Source organism: Musca autumnalis, unplaced genomic scaffold (assembly GCF_047663935.1).
Source record: "Musca autumnalis isolate F117 unplaced genomic scaffold, ASM4766393v1 scaffold_3, whole genome shotgun sequence".
Classification (NCBI taxonomy): domain Eukaryota; kingdom Metazoa; phylum Arthropoda; class Insecta; order Diptera; family Muscidae; genus Musca; species Musca autumnalis.
Window position 1 is genome coordinate 100,896,451 of NW_027411866.1, and position 22,109 is coordinate 100,918,559.

The window sequence follows — 22,109 nt, forward strand, 5'->3', positions numbered from 1 at the left end:
TAAATCTCTGGTACGAACTCGTAACCCCAAACGGAACAGGGACTGGTGGCCCGTGCCAAACGTACCGCCAGTTTATAAACATTCAGGGAAAATATACCAAAAACTCCAGCTAAGACTGCAGCGGATTTCTGCAGACAATTCGTCGGGCACCCGCCGACACCAAACCACGAAGATGAATACACCGAGATTTCCGTGTCCTTAGACCCAGCCACCATCACAACGGAAAATGTGCTTACAAGCATAAAAGCCGCCAATAGCTCCACAGCAATTGGTCCAGATGGTTTGACAACGAAAATGCTGAAACTCATTGGACAACATGGCGCAAACTACCTTGCTTGAAAACTCGGAAAAATAGTTCCTGTACAAAAACCAGGCAAACTTGCCCACATGGGCAATTCATACCGTCCCATCACTCTTCTATCGTAAATATACTCGAGTCTATTATCCTATCGTGCTTCACTGAACACTTCCGCCTTGCTGATCATCAGCAAGGATTCAGATTTGGAAGGAGCACTACAACAGCTCTCAGTGAAGTCAAGACAAGGCTAAGAGAGGGACTGAATAGCAAGAGACCACTTTATAGAACGATACTAGTGGCTCTGGACCTGTCAAAAGCCTTTGACACGGTTAACCATGCCACTCTTCTGAGAGACGTCACTCCCCATATAGCTCAAGAGATGGCTGGTTAACTATATGGAAGGTAGACAGTCCTACGTGGAATTTCGGACCCAAATCCCCACCAAAGAAGAATAATCAGGGAGTAACTCAAGGTGGCGTACTATTCCCGCTACTCTTCAATTTTTATGTTTCTAAAACACCCAACCCACCCGATAACGTCCACCTAAAATCGTAATAGCTACCTCCCAACCCTCAAAGATTTCGACTGTAACGTACAGCTATCTTCCCCCAAGTCCTTAGCCACCATCTTGGCTTCGTGGACAAAAGAGGTCAACACAAAATTAGATATCCATATTCGCGGACAGGTCATCCCAACAATCAAGAACCCAAAAATATTAGTCGTAACTTTTGACAATATGTATGTACCTCTTTTGTAAACATGCTGAGATTGTGGCTGGGGACGTGGGAGAAAGGGAACAAAATCCTTAAAGCCCTTTCAGGTAGCACATGTGGAAAAACAAAGAGACCATCCTGACCACCTACAAAGCCATAGGTCGTCCCCTCATGGATTATGCAGCTCCAATATGGTCACCAGGGATCAGTGATATGCAATGGAGGAACCACCCACCAAACGGTCCAAAATACGGCCCTGCGCCTTGCCACAGAGTGCCACTCCAAGGTCCACGAAGACCACCTACATCATGAAGCTAAGCTTCTCCCTAACCATGGGTGCTGCCAGACCCCCCACCTCCGAAAGACACGTGACAATCAGACACGATTTTCGTATGGAGCTTCCGAACATTCTCCCAATCCCCCATAATCCATCGAATGATGACATCCAATGCGCGCTCAAACAGGCACACTTAATGGTTGTTGAGGACCATATCTCCTCATATTCCAGCAGTGTTGTGCTCGGTGGGAGATCCCCACTCATAAGCGAGGATGAGAGGGTCCTACCTAGGGAGACCAGATTAATACTATCCCAACTTCGATCTGGCATCTCTAGGTACCTCAACAGTTACATCTCCCTCGTGAATCCCGCCGATAAATAGCAGTACTCCGGGTTATAGGCCCAACATTAGCCCTCTTTGGGAAGGTCATAACCGTCTGCTCTTGGGGGACTTTTAAGCTTGCACAGAGATTGGCACAGTTCGCCAGACTTAACCATCATGTCAACTGGTCTGACAAATGACCTCATCTGGCAACCTGTCGTTTCTCTTGGGCCCGATCTCCCCATAATTGTCTCCATCAGCAGAAAGCTAATTTGCCCAGTTTCAGAGAGTTCACTAATCAAAGCTTCACAGATCTGCCCAACCCTTCTGATGTTTGGGTAGCAGAAAGGAAGTTCCAAGACATCATCACTGCTACAGCCACTCGCCGTATATTTGCTGACCGAATACCCGAAGAGAGACCAAACTTCCCAGCAGAGACGACGATATTAGCAAATGAACGTGATAAGCTTCGTCGTACCAACCTAGTGACATCAGAGTCAGGGAGCTGACACTGGAAATTAACAGGTTAGTCGATGAACATGTGGTTAAATCACCTGAGGAATTGCAACATTGGAGCCGGAATAAGTGAATTGTGGACAACGGTTAAGTCACTCTCGAAGCTTGGATAGAAGGAACATATAGGACCTCAGTCACGTTTGGCTACGTTTCGCTGACTGAACTAAGAGGTGCGCAAGTTATTTCAATCGACAGTTTGTCGAACACCCCGAGAGTGATAGGGCGCAGAGAAGATTACTACGTCGCATTAGATGTCTTCCTCTACATCCCACCGATACATAGCTGTACTCCAGGTTATAGGTTCAATATAAGGCCGCTTTTGGAAGGTCAAACCGTCTGGGCTTGGGGGACTTTAATGCTCATGATAAGTTGTGGCATTCAGGCCTCGGAAACCATGTTATGACAGGGCGAAGAGAAGAGTAATACGTCGCATTCGATCTCTTCCTGCCGATGTTGAACCATCAAAATTTTAAATGGATGAGGTTGCGAATGCCCTCAGGAACGCTAAATCATCCAAAACGTAGGACCCTATTGGAATATCCATGGTAATGCTGAAACTCCTGGATGAGCTGAGAGTCGAGTATTTTAATAAAGTTCTCAACGTCGTTTCCGAAGTCTTTAAAATGGGCAGGGTGGCCCCGGTACTGAAGCCAGACAAGGATGCGGATCATTGTACGTTCTTGGTGTTAAATAAAGACAGGCGTTAGGTGCCCAGAGGAGACCTAGGCAAGAGTCCCTTAAAGTCTTAGAAGAACTGGCTATAAAAAACCTCGAGTAAAGACCTCGAAAATGGTACAAGTGCTCTGTGAAACTCTGTGTCGGGGCGAATGAATACCGCAAGAGTAGTTTGGAAAGGAGGTGGTTTTTCCCTTTCAAGCACCTAAGAAGGAAGAAAATGAAACCCTGACGAATGGCATTACTGGAGGCAGATGATTGGGTTTAGTTGGGCAATTCAACAAATCGTCACCTGAATTGCCCGAAGACGTAACCTCCAAAGGGTTACGTTGAGGGTTATGTCTTTGGGCATTTCAGGTGACGAAATGCAGATATCGTGTGGTCCCAAGCCACATGCAGGGCATATGTAGGATAAAACCACTAGTGTTTGCCATGGTAGATGGGGGGTTTTTGGAACTTCAGGTTCTCGCTTATTCCTTTGTATCTCTCTCTCTAGATCATGAAGATCTATCCTCACGTGCCTTGGTGGGGGAAGCCCACTAGATCGTGGTAGGGATGCTCACGGCGGTAACACCCAAGCAGGTATTGCATCGACAACATCGTTTACTCATGAAGATACAGATTTAAATATTCTTCCATTCTAAATCGACGTGTTACCTCCCTTTTGTAGGTTCAGATTTTTATTGATCCAAGTTCTAGAATGTTCTATTTCATTGAAAGGCGATAGGATGATAGGCTAGTGGATGCTTGTAGCCGCTGATAATTGTTGTGCAGGTTTGACAATGTTCCTCACTGTTGACGTGTGTTGATGATGATCGGGTTCTATGATGATCGCAAATGAAGAAGCTGATTAACAATCGAATTCTACGACTTAACGATGATCAGAAATGACGAAGCTGATAGACAATCGGGTTCTGTGATGACCAGGAACGGCGAAGCCAATTGATAATAGGGTTCTGCGTTGATCAGGAACGACGAAGCTGATTGACAGTCGGTTTCTACGATGATCAGTAACGATAAAGCTGATTGACAATCGGGTTATTCCGTTAACGACGTATTATGAAGTTCGGGAAATCGCCGTTACGACGATTGTAAGACTACCTATTATTACTGGCTATAGTCTTTTTTTTTTGTAATTCATAATTATTTTATTCGTTATAATTTCATTACATTTGTAAAAATATTACCCCAGCGCCTTATAGGCTTTGTAGGGGCGAGTTGTTTAAATTATACGACGGGTATTTATATATTTTAATCAAATGAAGTATTATTTTTTATGTTATATGTATTTATATTTTTTATATTAACATTCTACCTCAGAAGCATCTCAATGTTATTTAATAGAAATGATTTATATTTTCTTTTAAAAGATGATAGTGTAGTAAGGTTTTTGATATGACTTGGGATGTGGTTAAATTCCAAGCATCCAATGTGTTCAATTCGCTGTTTTGTCAGTTCCAGTCGGCTCCGTGCTACACTCAAATTCAAACTATTTCTCGTATTAAACGACGATTGATTTATGTAAAATTGTACTGATTGTTGTCCAAGATTGTTTATGCCTTTGTTGCAATTTGTGTAAACCATACAACGGTAAAACCCTATTTCAAATGTTGGTGTATAGGGCATGGGTAGGATATAATCGAGGCAAGTTAAAAACTATTTTAAGTGCTTTGTTTTGCAACCTCTGTAATGCTTTCAAGTGATCACTTCTCTTATACGCATATATCATTGCCATATAGTTAAAATGACTTTGAATTAGAGAATTGTATATTAACAATTTAGTTCTTTCATCAAACACATTCTTGAATTTGTACAAAACTCCAACAGCGGGTGCAACTTTCCTTTTCAAATCATCCATATGTAAATTCCAGGCCAAATTATTTTGAATATGTACTCCTAAGTAACTCAATGATTGACATTCATAAAAAAGGTTATTTCCAATATTTATATTGAAAGGCATATCATTTTGCAAACAGCGAAGTCGGAATCTAATGATTTTTGTTTTGCTTGAGATTAAAACAAGTTTGTTCAACCGGCAGTACTCCATAATTAGCTCTGCATCATATTCCATTTGACCCTTAAGAACAAGTTCATGATTATATTGGTAAAAAAAGAGCAATGTCATCCGCATATATTACTAATTTCCCATAGAGCTTCAGATTGGATAAGTCATTTAGATATATAGTAAATAATAATGGGCCCAGGACGCTTCCCTGTGGACACCGTGCTTCACCTCTCCAACAACTCCTTGTATACCATCTATTTCTACATATTGTTTCCTATTCGTAATGTAACTCGCGAATAGTTTTAATTCTCTTCCTCTTACCCCATAGTAAGGTAGTTTTTGAAGCAGGATATTATGATCTGCGAGATCGAAGGCCTTAGAAAATCGTAGAAAACTGCGCCTACCCCACCAACATTTGTATCAAGCCCTTTACAAATCAAGCCTACGACATTTACGACTGCTTCTTGCGTTCCGCTGCCCTTTTTATACCCTCAGCATTTATGCAAACGAGGGTATATACACTTTCATACGGGCAAAATGTGCCTCATCGAAATAATGGTTTTAGACCCCAAGTATGTTTGGACGAAATGTGTTTCAGACAATTTGGAGTTGATTTAGCCATGTCCGTCCGTCTGTCTGTCTGGCTGGCTGGAGCGCACGATAACTCTCGAACGGATAAACCGATTCGGTTGAAATTTTGACTTTCGTAATATTTTACACAAACTTAGTTTAAGTTCGAAGATGGGCTATATCGGTCCACTCCTTGCGGTACCTCCCCCAAAAAAGTTCAAAAATTTTCGGAAAAGTTGTGCGCACGATAACTCTTGAAGGATAAGTTCACTTTAAGACCTGCTATCGAATCACTTTGATTTTTGTTGAAGCAACTTGCATTCGCTTCCTCAATTACGATGGTAAAAGTTTTTTAGGGACAAGTCCTTACTTCTTGAGCAAACATCCCGAAGAGTGTAAAACCCCCCATAAAAAACCATATGTTGTGGCTGGAGATTCCATAAAGGTCAATGTCGATCCATTCCTTTTGGTCTTTAATCCTAATCAACAAAGCCGACTGATACTTTTTTACTTTTTAAATCCAAACTGCATAGGGTAGAGTTGATTTGAATTTTCCAAAAATGAGGCAAGCTGCTTGTGTAAAAGCTTTTCAAACAATTTATCTAGCAATGGAAATAAAGCTATTGGACGAAAATAAGAAGGTCTGCATGCATTATTTGTCTTAGGAATCGGTACTATTTTAGCTATTTTTAGAACATCCGGGTACTTTGATATATTAATCGTCGAATTGAATATTGAAGCAAGCTGTTCGCTAATGAAATCTTTAGATGCTAGCAGAATTTTACCTGAAATGCCATCTGGTCCAGGACTTTTTCCAGTATCTATACTGGAAATTAATTCAACAACATCTGCTTCTCTAACATATTCAAAAGTAAATGTTGAGTCCAGGGACGTAGCCAGGATTTCATTTCGGGGGGGGCCCACCTGACCAAAATTTTGAAAGTTCATGCTAGCGAAAATGTCTTATTTAGCAAAGATGTAAACCATATTTTAGACTTATTCTACTAATGTTATGAAATTCAGTGATATCACTTCGGTAAGACCAAAAGAAAGAGAATACAATGGAAAACCTTAGAAATATCATAACATTTAATTTTCAAATATCTTAACATTATAATTTTCAAAAATATGCAAAAATCCGATGTCTACTTATCACAAGGAATTTCTGAAGGCCGAGAACTAATGCTGAGCAATAGTTAGTCTATCCAAGAAATTCTAGCACCCAATCGCGGTTACGTAAATGACAAATTCTGTCGCCAAATCCTGCATCTGTCAATAGACTAATTTTGGTGTCCAATCGTCGAACTTCTCTTATAGAAATTCCGGATCTTCTCATAAATTTATCAGGAACAAAGGAAACTCCGGAATCCAGTCTTAACTTCTTTAAAAATGAAATTATGTCGCCCAATCCAAGGTCTATACATGTATACATTCTTTTAGCACAAATCCATAAACACAATTTGTCCTAACCTCATCGAAATAATGGCTTTAGGGCCAAAGTGTGTTTGGAAAAAATCTGTTTCAGAAAACTTGGAGTCGACTTAGCTATATCCGTTCGTCTGTGTAGCCACCTGGAGAGCACGATAATTCTCAAACAGATCAACCGATTCGGTGCAAAATTTGGCCTTCGTGATATGTTGATCAACTTCGAAGATCGATCTACTCTTTCGGCAAACTTGCAGTTTAAGACCTCTCTGGTACACCTGTGTAAGCTTAAGACCTCAATGGTCATGACTTCACTTCTTTTATGCTAATAATTTATTTATAAGTAAACATATGAAATAAATAAATCAATAGATAAAAAAACTCTCTGGAAACGCTTTGCTTTTTTGCAACAAGTGTTCTCGGGGCTCCTACAAGTTTTTCAGAGGCAAGTCTATACTTCCAGAGAAAATGGCCCGAAAGCTGTAAAGAACACCTAAGGCAATAATGTGTAGTGGCTAGTGCGCACGACAACTTTCGAACCGGATACTGCGTTGGTCCAAACTTTGTTTATGGCAACATTTCAGCGAGCCTTATATACAAAATTCGAAGATGGTGCTTTTCGGTCTACTTCTTCCGGTATTTTTCCCCTCAAATTTCAAGAATTTTATCTAAAGTGGTATGCGCGAGTTTTCTTGAACGGAGCAACAGATTTGGTCCAAATTTTGGATTTATTAATATTTTTTCCAAACTTAGTTTTTGCTCGAAAATGGGCCATACTGGGGTACCTCCCTCACAAACTTTCAAAATAGTTGTTTAAGTGCAGTTTAAGGTCTATTTGAGGATCTTTAGAAATTTTTACTGAAGGTATTCCTTGTGTTTAGAGCGGTATTATGTTTTTCGTGGGCAAGCCCATATTTCCCGACATAAGTCAAAAGCTGAAAATATCTTTTGAAAGGAATGACTCCCAAATTAAGATCTACTCCCAAAATGAACTATGTCGGTCCGGTCCATTTCTCCATACCTTCTCCGCAACACTTGTGATCAATGATACAAATCCTTATTTAGTTTGCAAGTTCATACGTCCGAAAATGGATACGAATTTCTGAAAATCTCCTAATGCATAGTTTTTTGGGTATAAGGATTTTGACTGTATAGCCGCTATTCGATCTGTCTATAGATGAAAATTTCAATTCACACAGGCTCAGGGTCCGCAAAGTCGAGTGGTACTTGTTGAGATTTTGACGAAAAAGAACCTGTTTTCGATCAGTTTTTAGATTTCGTTTGTCGTCACAAGGTCCTTTACCGAAGGAGGAAAAATTAACATTTCTAGAAATGTGCATCCATTGACGTTTTCTTCTGGTTTTATTCAAAGAGTAATCGACAGAAAAATCTCTGAAGATGAAATTCATTGTAATTTTGATATATTGGAAATACTATGTAATAAATCAATATATATATAAACTAGAAACATGTTTGTACGTTTGTTTGAAGTTTATGGACTCAAAAACCGCTGAACCGATCTTCCTGAAAATTTCAGAGTATATCACTACATGACCTGAAGGTAACATAGCCTATAAAACTTCCTGAAATTCCGCGTTGTTCCGGACATATAGCATCAGAATCGGAGGTACCTCCAAAAAAAAAATAGATTTTTTATGCATACATCTGTAGAATGGTAACAGATAATGTCTCCAAATTTTGGATGTGTGCAGAAATTTGGTCTAGAAATAAATTTGCCAAATCATATTGAAATCGGTTCAGATTTGGATATAGCGCCTATATATATTTTCGGCCGATTTCATGTATTTGATGCACCAACACGATTTATATACCCGATTTTAATGAAAGTTGCAATGAGCGACGAAAATTGGCCTACAAATAAATTTGTCAAAATATATTTTACCTTATTCGGGTTAGCGAAGCGCACCGGGTTCAGCTAGTAACATATAAACATTGACCTCAAGCTCAATAATCTTGATTTTATTAACATTCGAAAGGTCGAACAAAACATAAAAATTCGAGAGAAAAATCCTTTTGTCAATAGACATTTACAACACTGCGGTGGAGCAGAAATTATATTATAAAAACTGGTTGATATACATAGTTTTTATTGCAATTTTCAAACATAATAAAAAAAATTGTAATTGTTATGAATTTCAAAATAGTTCATTATAAAAACGTGTTAGAGAAAATATACAAACACTTAAAAACACAAAGATTAAGCAACGGTTTTAAATTTTATTGTTAAATTGCTCTTATAAAAAATGTCAAAAACAAAATATCGCAAAAATTTTATTTCTGGATGTTGCTTATAAGCCAAAGTATTGGACCCTAATATGTTTCAAACGTTCAATAAATACAAATAAACGGATTGTTCTGAACTCAGTAACACTTACAGTCAGCCTAAAATTCCGATTAAACGCTTAAACAACACCTTAAAACTTAACAAGAACTATGCATAAAATTGCTCAAAAAGCCTAACTTGTTCATTATTTTTATATTTTCAAATATGGTGGACAATAAGTATACCAATGTAGTTAAATAATTCTCTGTAATGCTTCCAACTACTTTACATATTTCTTGAACAATTTGAAACAGTTTAAAATTTTATTCAAGAATTAAAAAATGTGTAACAAAAGCTAATATTATATGGGAACTAAAATCATTTCGGGGGGGGCCCGGGCCCCCACCCTTGGCTACGTCGGTGATTGAGTCTGTATATCTCATACTATGTAAATTATTCAAGTGATCGCCGTCATTACATGGTATCGCGTCTTTAAACATTAATGGAATATTAAGAAAATATTCATTCAATATATTGCATTTCGTTGTCGTGTCGCTTATCGTGTCATCGTTATCATTTTTTAATAAAATCGGTTTCTTATCTTTCCTGCCCAGGCATTCATTAAGGAAATCCCAACATTTCCGGGGGTTTTGATCAATATTTTGGATATCCATTGTTACGACCTATATGTTTTAATGGATCTTCAATTTCAGCAGTCCTACCTTGCTTTCTTCTCCTTGACAATAGTTTTTCTTTGTACTTTCTTAGCGACTGTAGATGTCTATTTTCCCAAGGTGTTATACTTGCTTTTGATTGAACTCCGAATTCCTTTACTGTAGTAAAGTAGTCTTATATACAAACTTCTACCGACCAGGGAACCGACGTTCCTGTGAGAAAGCCGAAGATTCTGTGTGGGATAGGATACCGAAGCCTCTCTGTGGGACAGGAAGCTGAAGCCTCTGTGTGGGACAGACAACCGGAGTCTCTGTGGGACATTGGTTAAAATCTCATTGCGGGACAGGATCTATGCTGACAATTTATTTGAAGGAGTTTTATGACAACTGGTAATCTCAAATGTTAAATAACAAGTAGTTCGGTCAAAAATGTAGCTAAAATTCTCGAAAATCGGGAGGTACCGTTATATGGAGCCTATGCCAAAACATGGACCAATATTGACAATTTTTGGTGGAGAAGTTTCATGACTGCAAGGAACCTTAAATGTCAATTACGGATAGTTCGGTCAAAGAAGCTTCGTTCCCGTACTTTTTAATAGTAAAACTCGTAAAAGAGAGAATTGCAAAAAAATTGTTCTCTCACACAAGTTTTTTGAAATAGTTCGGGAACGGAAAAATGGAAAATACGTCAAAAAAACTGGAACAAATGTCAAAGTCGGCGTATCAGCCAATCAGACGCCGGCAACCATGTTACTATTTTTTTACTCGCCCAAATTTGTTGTGTAAAAAGTTTTTAAAGAGAGCGTCATTCAGCGCCATTTTTGTTTAAAGAGAAGTGAACATTTTACAACTTTTTGTGTACGGGAACGCTTTTTCGAGTAAAATGTGTAAAAGTCGTAAAAATTGTAAAAAGTTTTTAGTTCTGGAACACAGCTAGAATGTAAGTAAAGCCCTAAAAATACCGAAAATCGGGAGGTATAGTTATGTGGGGCCTATACCAAAACATGGACCTATATTGAAAATTTTTGGCGGAAAAGTGTTGTGACCACTTAGAACCTCAAATGTCAAATTATAGATAGTTCGGTTAACAATTTTAGCTAAAATCCTTAAAATACCGAAAATCGGGAGGTACCGTTATATGGAGCCTGTGCCAAAACATGGACCTACATATATTTACAATTTTTGGTGGAGAAATTTCATGACTTGACCTAACTATTGAAAAAAGACACTAAAGTGTAAAAATAATGCAGTCTAGCGGACGCTAGAGTAATTACAGCAGATGGACATGGCTAGATCGACTCAAAATTTTATACTGATCAAGCATATAAAGCATATCGACGCCTCCAAACAATAGTATGCTAAGTCGACTTAGCATGTTTTCAAGTTCTTTACATTTTTATATTTAACGTCCTTTTACTTAAATTCTGTCAAATTTTGGTAATGATCGGACAATCCGAACAGAAGTTATAACCAAATATTTACTTAGCATAGTCCTGAAGGTCAAAGAAATTTCAAAATTTTTAGAGCTTGTCCTGCAAAACTCGCTTTTCAGAATTAGCAAACTATTATTTGGAGGTGTCGAACGTCCTTTAACTTAAATTCTGTCTAATTTAGGTAATGATCGGTCAATCCGAACAGAATTATGAACAAATATTGACTTAGCATAGTACTGAAGTTCAAAAAAATGTCCAAACTTTGAGAGCTTCTCCTGCAAAACTCACTTTTTCGACTTAGCATACTATTATTTGGAGGTGTCGATATATACTTCGTAGGGTCGCAAATGGTTATTTTAATGCATTGCAAATGAAAAAACAAACTTATTATACCCTCCATACAACCATACAATGGGGGATGATATTAAAATAATTCCTATTCCAGAGATGTGAATAGGAGTTTGCTTCCAATCGATGACCATGAAACATTCACTAAAAATCCCTCTTAGTTCCCTCAAGTCAGGGAGAATAAGCTTGTAAGCATTCATGTAGGCAAAGTTCTCACGTTCCAAATGTACATATTTTCCATATATTTTTCTAAAACGAAGGAAGGTCATTGAACTCAACCTAAACAAAAAATGCAGCATCGATAAATGACAAAAATCCCATAGCCAGCTTGACAGATTTCCACAAAGTCGATAAACCGCCGATGTTGTCATCTGTCGGAAGTGTAAAATAAAATAATGTTACTGTTAATTTTTCAAGGGCCCATAAATGATTTGTTTCACATAAAAATTATTAAAAAGATTCGAATAAAATCGCTCAACAACTACCGACAACACAAAATGTTCTTTTGTTAAGATTTCCTTTGACAATTTCATCAAACGAGACGCCCACTTGAAATAATTTCGAGTTATTGTGGAAGCGAACGAGAGAAAAACACTTTAAAATTTTTTCGAAAAAAACCAACCCCTTTTTGGGAATCCATACATAATGTTTGAGGTATTCTTTTGTGTTGAATTTTTTTACCAATGCGTCAAAATATTGAAGGGAGTGGAATGAATGAATGCAATTGAAGAACAAATCACAAAAACCTATCGACAATTTAAATACTTCCAACTTCAACGACATAACGGAGGGATGGATCTTTTTTAAGTTTTATTTTGTTGCTTTGCTATCGCTTCTTTTCGATATCTGCCTTTTGTGGAAGGAATGCAAATAAATGAAACCCAAAAGAAAGTGAAAATGTTAATACAAATCCTTTTATTTTATTTTTTTGTTTGGCTTTGGCTTTCTTATTGGAATTCAACGAAATGGGTTGTCAAATACCCGCATTTTTTGTTCGGGGGATAATCTCTTAGTTTTTTGTTTTGTGTTGTTTTGTTTTACTTACTACAACTTTGCTCTATGCTATGTATTTCAATCCTTATTTGTCCTGTTGGTGTTGGACTTTGTTATTGTCGTTCTTTTTTCCATTCCATTGTTATATTTTGTAGCCCTTATTTAGATTTGCCTACCCTCGTTGGTCCTTAAAATCAATGCACGTTTTTTGGGTATTTACATTAAGACTCGTGTTAATCATTACAATAACAATAAACCCCTATTAAGGGTTTCAGCAAGAGTCAGGCTGGGATTCGAACCTGGATCTCCGACAAACAAGTGACACGGTTGCAGGCATCTTAACGTTCTAAGCCACCATCAACTTGTCAAAGCTTCCGATGATAAATACCAATAAAGGTAAAAAAGCTGCCATAGTATATGTAATAAAGCATTGAAAGATAGGGTTTCCAGCCAAGTCGAACTGTAGTCGGGCTATATTAAATAACTGACATTAAAATAAATAATTCGAATATACAATTTTGGTATAAATGCTAGTTTCCAAGCTTAACCTTCATCCACCCACTAAAATAACATTCTAATATGCCTGATGATCGGGCTTAACCACCCGTGAAACGTAGCATGTGGAATGTGTGGGACTTCGGTGGATTCCTAATTGATCAGTGTACCTCTTAGGTCATAACAGCTCTATGGGGGTTATATCGAAACGTTGACCTATACTGACGAATTTTTGTCATTTCGTTGGAATATTGAGGCCCCAAACTTCAAAATATCTAAAATTGGGAGGCATCGTTCTATGGTGCCTGCACTAAGGCGTGATCCGGTACTGAGAAATTTCTGGGGGAAAATTTTATACCCTCAACGAAGACCAAATATCCAATTTCAGCCATTTCGGACGAATATTGAGGCCACAACCTTCAAAACACCTAAAATCGGGAGGTATTGTTCTAGGGGGCTATAAGAAAGCGTGGACCTATACCAAAAAAAATCATATGGAAAGTTTTATTCCCCCAACGAAGGCTAAATACCAAATTTCAGCCATTTCGTTGTATTATTGCGGTTACAACCTCCAAAATACCGAAAATGGGGAGGTACCGTTCTATGGGGGCTATACTAAGGCGTGAACCGGTAGCGAAAAATTTCTGGGGGAAAATTGTATACCCCCAACGAAGACTATATACCAAATTTCAGCCATTTCGGACGAATATTGAGGACACAACCTGCAAAATACCGGAAATCCGGAGGTACCGTTCTATGGGGGCTATATGAAGACATTGACCTATACCGACAAATTTCATATGGAAAGTTTTATACCACAAATGAAGGCTAAATACCAAATTTTAACAATTTCGGTGAAATATTGATGCCACAAACTTCAAATTACCGGAAATCCGGAGGTGCCGTTCTATGGGGGCTATATGAACGTGTAGACCAATACCGACAAATTTCATATGGAATGTTTTGTACACCAAATGAAGACTAAATACCAAATCCGGAGGTACAGTTCTATGGGGGCTATATAAAGACGTGGATCTATACCGAAAATTTCATATGGAAAGTTGAAAACTAACAACGGAGACTAAATATCAAATGTCAGCCATTTCGGAAGAATATAGATGCCACAACCTTCAAAATACCGAAAATCGGGCTGTACCGTCCTATGTGGGCTATATGAAGGCGCTGTCTTATACCGACAAAATTCTGGGGACAAGTTGTATACCCTCAACGAAGACTGTGTACAAATTTCAGCCATTTCGGTGTGATAATGAAGTTAAACCTTACAAATACCGAAAATTGGGTGGTACCGTTCTACGGGGGCAATATGAAAGCATGGACCGATATAGCCCATTTGCAATACCAAACATCTAAGAAGTAATAGAAACTTTTATACCAAATTTCAAAGCTTTTTCTTAAAAATTGCTAGCTGTATCTTGATTTCAACAGACAGACGGACGGACAGTCGGACATTGTTATATCGACTTAGAATTTTACCCTGATCAATAATATATATACCTTATAGTCTCCGATGAATATTTCGATGTGGTACAAACGGAATGACAAATTTAATTATACCCCCATATTATGGTGGAGGGTATAGCAAGTGTTAAGTTCCTTAATACTTAAACTTACATATACCCACCAAACATCAACATCTCGTCCCCACGTCTGACCAACGCCTCATGTTGCCACCCATAAATCGACCACTCGACTCGTATCTTTTGATCCCTGAACAGTTTTCATTTGTAGGAAATGAAATTTTCTATAGAAAGTACATACATATATATACTCAGATTGATGCCAAGTCACTAAGTGCTAGTAGAATACCCGACAATAGACCTAAAAACTCGACTTAAGCATTTTTAGTAGGACACGAAAACGAAAATAAACGAGATTTTTTTTAGAAATGCAACATTGACTGGCATCGTCTGGACTGGCAGCGTCGATAAAGAATTAGAAGACAGGTCAGTAGATTTAGCTGGGCAGTTAAACAAATTCAGCTGTCAAAATTCACATGCAAGACCACTCGTGCTTGCCTTTTCAGCTGGCGTTCCTCTGCTGCGACAGATAGGTGTGGTGTCCGAGAACCGCATTCACACTCTACCGGCTTGCCTAACAAGCTCGTTGCTCTGGAGGTTTTCGTTTGTCCTTTGGACCTCTCTCTAGACCATGAAGATCACTCCTGACGTGCCACAGTGTTGGCGCTTCCATACAAATGTGGGCACAGAAATGAAAAATATCAACTTTGGTCCATATCGGTTCAGATTTGGATATAGCCCCCATATATATCTTTCGCCGATTTTGCTATAACTCGGTCAAGTTTAAGAGAATAGCCTTCAAATTTAATATGTGATATTTCCTTAGGATCCTGAGTAGTTTCACCGATTTTCGTAAAAATCGGTTCAGGTTTGATATAGCTCCTATATATATCTTTCCCCGAGTTTGCTATAAATCGCTCAATTTTTGATGAATAGTCTTCAAATTTAACATGGACGTTTCCCCAGGTCCCTGTTCAGTTGTACCGATTTTGATTTGATTTCGGAAAATCGGTACAGATTTGGATATAGCCTCCATATATATCTTTCACCGATTTTGGTATAAATCGGCCAATTTTTGAAAAACAACTTTCAAATTTAACAAGGCATGTTTTCTTAGGCCTGTGCCCTCTTATAAGTCCCAATTTACATTAAGCGAGTTTACTTGCGGCTATTGTCAGTTTGTAGGTGAGAGAGGGTGCTGAGAGGCAAAGGGTTACCATATGCCTCACCTCTCTCTCCTGCAAAATGACAATTGCCTCAAGTAAACTCGCCCAATGTAAATTGGGACTAAGTACTTGTGCAAATATTCATCAACCCAGGTCAACGGTTAAACTGAACAGAGGCCTGAGGAAATTGAGCGAATTATAGCAACATCGGGGAAAGATATATATGGGGCTATATCCAAATCTGAACCGATTTTTGCTAAAATCTGTGAAACTACTCAGTAGCCTTAGAAAATATCACTATTAAATTTGAAGGCTATTCGATTAAAATTGACCGAGTTATAGCGAAATCGGGGAAAGATATATATAGGGGCTATATCTAAATCTGAACCGATTGTTGTAAAAATCGGTGTAGCTACTCAGGGGCCTAAGAAAATAACACATACTAAATTTGAAGGCTAATCGATCAAAATTGAACGAGTTGTATCAAAATCAGGAAAAGATATATATATGGGGGCTATATAAAATCTGAACCTATATATCTCAGAAGGTTGCAGGGATGGGCAGAATGTTTTTACACATTTTGATTTGGAAGAGATGTCCAATTAACGGAAAACAGGAGCCAAGGTGGCAATAGGTGTCAATTAAAAGATCTGCTCTACTAAATGTTAAGAATTTTGATATTTTTTTTTTATCAAATTTAAATTTTGATTTCTTGATAACGATACATTGCCCATGTGCAGTTAATGTTAGCTTTTTGTACTAAAATGTTATATTTATAGCCCACTCATAAAATCCCGATCCAAAACTTTTAGTATAAACATATTTTTTAGAAAATGTTATTTTAAATGTCGTCTAATTTTAATATGATTATCGCCTTAGATTACCTGGGAAATATTTTTCATATTTAAAGAGCTATAACTTCATTATGGATGCAAATATCGACAAAATTCTTTCAGTTTCCTTGTATCGGATGTGTTTACTGTAAGAAAAAAACATAAACATATGTAAAAGTTAACATCACATTTTTTGATTTTTTTCCGCAAATATTACACTGTCAGGTATTTTGTCACTGTTGAAAATTTGATTTGTTCTCGCCTGGGATTTAAACCCCGACATTCAATGTGCAAGGTGGGTGTGCATACCACTGAACCATGGTGGCACTCAAATCACCTATAGTAGATTATGCAACGTTTCAAAAATGACTGGAGGAACGTCTTCTCTGTGTCGTCGAACAGCTTGGTTTGATTGACAGTATTGCATGACTTCGATAGGTCAAGAGTCACCACACCTGTTCGGTCTCACGGCCTGTGCTGGTTCAGTCCTAGACTTACATGTATGTATGTGTGTATATAGCGAGTAATGATGTTGCGTTACTATGTGGGACACAGCTTCTCATCATGGGGAGGAGTTTTGCCTCTACAATCTTTGCTACTGGCGACAAGAGGGAGATCGGCCTGTGTGATTCACTTCTACTGGCATACTTGCCTGACTTCAGTAACGGCAATACCCTACAAACTTTCCAGGCTCCTGTTACAATATGGGTGCCCAACGATAAATTAGGTGCACTTGGTAAATACTCAACCGCGGATTCATTCAGTTGCTTCAGCATTGCCATTGAGATTCCGTGTTGGCCCGACGCTATCGATGATTTCGCGTTTCGGATGACATCTGTAAATTCGTGGTATAATTTCGGGTATTAGAAATTGTGTAGCGAGCGGCTGCAGCTGTGATGATGTGCAGGAAAATTCTTTCAGCTTTCCGAGAATTGGAGGGTATGGGCAGTAGGGTTATGACTTTTTGACGTTTTTTTCTCAAAAATGATTTCCTGTAGCAGGGATGAATGAACTTTTGCCTAATAATGGCTACGCTATCGTTTATTCCATTGAAACATAAAAAAAGTTCACGCACAAATCGATTTTAAAAATATAATTTTTTGACAAAATGTATGAAATGAAAAAAAAAATGTTTTCAAAAATTATTTTTTTTTTTTTTTGCTCGAATGAATAAATATAAGCCTTCTAATAACTATAATAATGTTTATTTCATTCAAATATTGAAAAAGGTCACTCACAAACCACTTTGAAAAAATTTTAAATTTTTTGTTTTCTGTTAAAAAATTATATCTTTAAATAAAATCGTTTACGACATTTTTACGATTCTCAGAATTGAAGAAAATTAGTGAGAAATAAATATTATGTCAGTTTAATTATCTCATGTGATTCCAAAGTTTATTTTCAATTGTATATCTGCTTACAGTGACTACAAAAAATTGTCCATAATTTTGATAAATTCAAATTTTAAAATCATTTTGTGCGTGAGGTTTTTTCACCGAATCACCTTATAATTATGATTTTATGTAATCTTATGGCAAAACTCATCACGCTATGATACAGGGATATGAGGTTGTAAAAAAGTCATAACCCTAATGGGCAGCTCTCTGAAGCGGTGATTGGTAAATTCTCTGAACTCTTGTCAATCAGTTTTGCCATGCTTTAGAAAAGCATGGCGGCTATGAATACGGGTTGTCTGGTCGGGAGCTGGTCTGAGCCAAGGGTAATGACGGGTTGCCAAAACACGTTGATCGGGTTGTTGTCAGGTTAGGTTTAAGGATGCGCAGTAATATAGCCTTGAGACACCTTAGGTCCGCAGTGTTCAACGCGGATAGGTTTGAAAAAGATTATGGGAATATTCCATGGTTATTGTTTTTTGACTTGAGAATGGAGATGATATTGCTGTGTTGTTGATCGGCGGTTTGTATTGGAACGCAGATAGGTTTCTGTGAAATGGGATGTTGTATCTACCCCAAAAAGCGACACCGGCAAAACGTTTGTAACTCTTCTAGATCTCCACATAATCTACAATAGTCGACTGTAATGTCATCCAATCTCGACGATAGAGAGTAACACGTAATAACACCCACAGTGAGTCACATTCCTAACTTAATGCGTCATAGAAGATAAATGGTTCTATGTTTGGAGAAAGCAGCCCAGATTCCTTTGAGACTGGTTTCAAGTCATTTAGCCAATTCTGCTGCTTTCTCTGCTTGTAATGCGCTACAGCTATCACTAAGCTTAAACGAGTGTTCCATTATTGGATTTTCACAAAAGACGCCGGCGCTTTCTCTATCTTGGATCCAACTGTGTATATTGCCAAACCTTCCAAAGGAGAATTACATTTAGCTCAAATGTTCCTGCTTGAAAAAAAATTATATGATTTCTGCTGCCAGATTCACCAGCTTCAATTTGCCACATTCCCAAGGAATTGCTAAACTGCTGACTAGAGTTGGGCAATCTAGTTCCTGGAGCGGATCGATCTTTCTAGTTCCTTTCCCCAAAAGGAACTAGTTCCTTAATATAGTTCCAAATTGTTCCGAGAGCGATATAGTTCAATGAATCTTTCTCTTTCGTCGTTCTTTCTGTTTCCTTCGTTCCAAATAGTTCCGAGACCGATATGGTACAATCATGTCACAATTACGCAGGTAGTGGTATCACACCAGCTGATCGAATATAAAAAGTCAAATTCCTTTATAAAAAAAATTATTTTTGTTGTAATTTTCCCAACAACATAAAGAAAGTTTTGACATAACATATCAAAATTTTACGATACCACTACCTGGGTAATTGTGTCATTAGTACAATGAATCTTTCTCTTCCGTCGTTCTTTTTATTTCCTTCGTTCCAAATAGTTCCGAGAGTGAAGTAGTTTAACGAATCTTTCTCTTTCTTTTTGTTTTCATCTTATGGTGGATGAATTGACATACAAACAAATAAATTGCAGCAATGTAACGAGGATGTTATTTACGTTTATTTTACAATGTGACCGCATCTGATTGATGAACAAACCGAAAGAGGAAGATCGAAGTGAGTGTGGAATTAAAGGAAGAAAATGAACTATACAAATGAAAAGAATTATATGCTCGACTGGGACTATATGAACTAAAGGAACTATATAAGTGCAAGAGCCGGATATAGTTCCAATATTTCCTTGCCCGGAATAGTTCCTTGGAACTAGTTCCTTCCGGAACTACACAACTCTACTGCTGACTATGTCGTCGAGAGCGGCCGGGTTCACATGCGTGCCCAAGTGGAACATTAAGGTGCCCCCTAAGCTCACCGCTGCCCACTTTTTTTTGGTCACCGTCTAAGAAGTGTGTTTCAATATTTTGTTGTTGGCCATTTTTTCAATGCCCATCTGATGATTTGGTCTCTTGATTTACTCTTTACTATTGTCGATCACCGCATGGCACCGCTCGTCCTTGTAATGCCTTTTGGAACCTTGGTAGAAGTAGATGGCGGCTTCGCTCCGGTCGGAACTTGTAACAGTGTTCTTCGCGTGGGTCTTGGCGAGGTTTGGGAAGCTCTTTTTCTTCTTACAAGGCTTAGCGATATTCTGTTCCTTAGGATATCTTATCCTCTTTTCTGCTTCCGAGTACGTGGACGGAGTATGTTGACATCCTTAGAAGAACTCCGCTGTTCTTTAGTAAGTCGCGCCTGGTTGTTTTTAAATTTCGTCGTTGATACCCTGACCACTGCATCCTTTTCGTTGTGAGTTTTGCGATACTCTAGACCACTTTATCATTTTTGGGGTTTTCCACAACGGTGGTCCACGTCAACCATCTTCTGGGCATCCTCATTATTAGGGGTTTCCACAACGCTGGTGTTTATTTTGCTGTTGCTGTCGGTTTCGGAGTCAGGCCGCTCCTAGTCTCTGATGATTGGGTCAAGTTAAAACACTCCTTAAGCTTCCGTGTCTCCTCCTCCCTCTTTCTCTTAGGTCGTTTGCTTGTTATAGTACCTTCGGCCACAAATGCCAAGAAATCCACATCTGCGAAAGATGTTTATTCACGATCACTTGGTGACGACGAGATGTGACTCGCAGGCAGATCACTGGTCCCGCCTTTATGGGGTTATTTGGGCTTGATTACTTCATCTACCATCTTATGGACATCATTTTTTTTTTTCTGTTGCTGTCGGATTCGGAGTCCGGCCGCTTCTAGTCTCTGATGGTTGGGTCAAGTTAAAACTCTCCCTAGGCTTCCCTGTCTCCTCCTCCATTTTATTGGGTTGTGTGCTTGTCATCGTACCTTCGGCTACAGATGCCAAGATATCCACATCTGCGGGAGATGTTTATCCACGATCACTTTGTGACGACGAGGTGTGACTCGCAGGCAGATCACTGGTCCACGCTGGTATTGGGTTATTTAAGCCCTGCACCGTATTTTTTTAACATTTTCCTTTGTTTTTGTTTTTTTTTTTTTAATTTTCCAACTAATTTACTTACCTGGTACTCAGGTATACCTTGTATGCTCTGATATTTGAAGAACCATTTTTGAATTCTACGCTCACAACAAAAATAATATACTTCTTGCAAAAAGGGAAAGTCTAGAAGAAATCACTTCGCATACCAAGACCACAGACAGCACAAACAAACAGTGATAATTGCAAAAATTGTTCTTCTTCTTGTTGATTTTCTTTTTGCTACTCAGACATTTATGCTAAAAATAGACAAATAGATTTATTAAAATGTTTACAATCAGCAGACTACGTCGCATATGTTTATGCTGGATACTGCTGTTGGCTGGCTGGTGCTGTGTTGTTCTCTGATTTTTTTTAACTCCGGCAGAGGAGCTGCTTTACGACAACTTTGCCCCTAGAAAACATGAAAAAATGCATAATAAATTCGGAAAAACAACACAATTGATAGTCGTCCGTAAACGGGGACATTGTTGTATAAGTCAAAATCCCCCTACAATACACAATATGGTTACTGGGGGGAGAGATGTGGGGTCTCTTTGAAACACAAAAAAAAACAATTACAAACAAAAGAGTATAATAAAACGCCCCAACGTGCAATTGCGATTATTGAAAATACAAAACAGTCAACAGAAGCAACAACAACAATACGTTCGTAACATGATTTCTTTTTTTGATTAACAAGTAATTGAGGTATGCTCTCTAAAGAGCGGCGACACTGACTAGCACGCTGGCAAAGAGTGAACATAAACATGGGAGTCCAATAATAATTGCATTCATGCCCATTGACTGCATGGCGTGTTTGTGTGTTTTTAGCTTTTGGGGATAACTCATGGGGCCATGCGACTCATTTAACACTCATTCTCTCTCTCTCTCTCTCTCTGCCTATGCAATGTTGTTTGCATGGGAATCATGTGCCAATGACTGAATGTTTTGCTGGCTAACTGGATGGATGACTGATATTTATTTGCGCGGCGGCCGCTAGTTGTTGTTATGGCCTGTTGTGTTTTTATATCGCGAACAAAGCCGATTCTCAACCACAACACAGCAACTCACCAACGAACATACTACGACGGACGACATTCATAATAGCAACAGCAACAACGCAAAAAAATAAATAACAAC

General features: G+C 38.4%; 2 protein-coding genes across 7 annotated transcripts in view; one reads left to right on the top strand and one right to left on the bottom strand.

The window, feature by feature from the left end:
- ScsbetaG (Succinyl-coenzyme A synthetase beta subunit, GDP-forming) overlaps positions 1 to 21,031 on the bottom strand; it is a 279,380-nt gene extending 258,349 nt beyond the window's left edge. Inside the window, exon 1 of the mRNA XM_073973165.1 lies at positions 21,013 to 21,031. The gene's annotated coding sequence lies outside the window, so the exon portion shown is untranslated. The remainder of the gene's footprint in view (positions 1 to 21,012) is intronic.
- Positions 1 to 22,109, top strand: part of Mnt — a 259,484-nt gene that overhangs the window by 132,925 nt on the left and 104,450 nt on the right. The window lies entirely within an intron of this gene.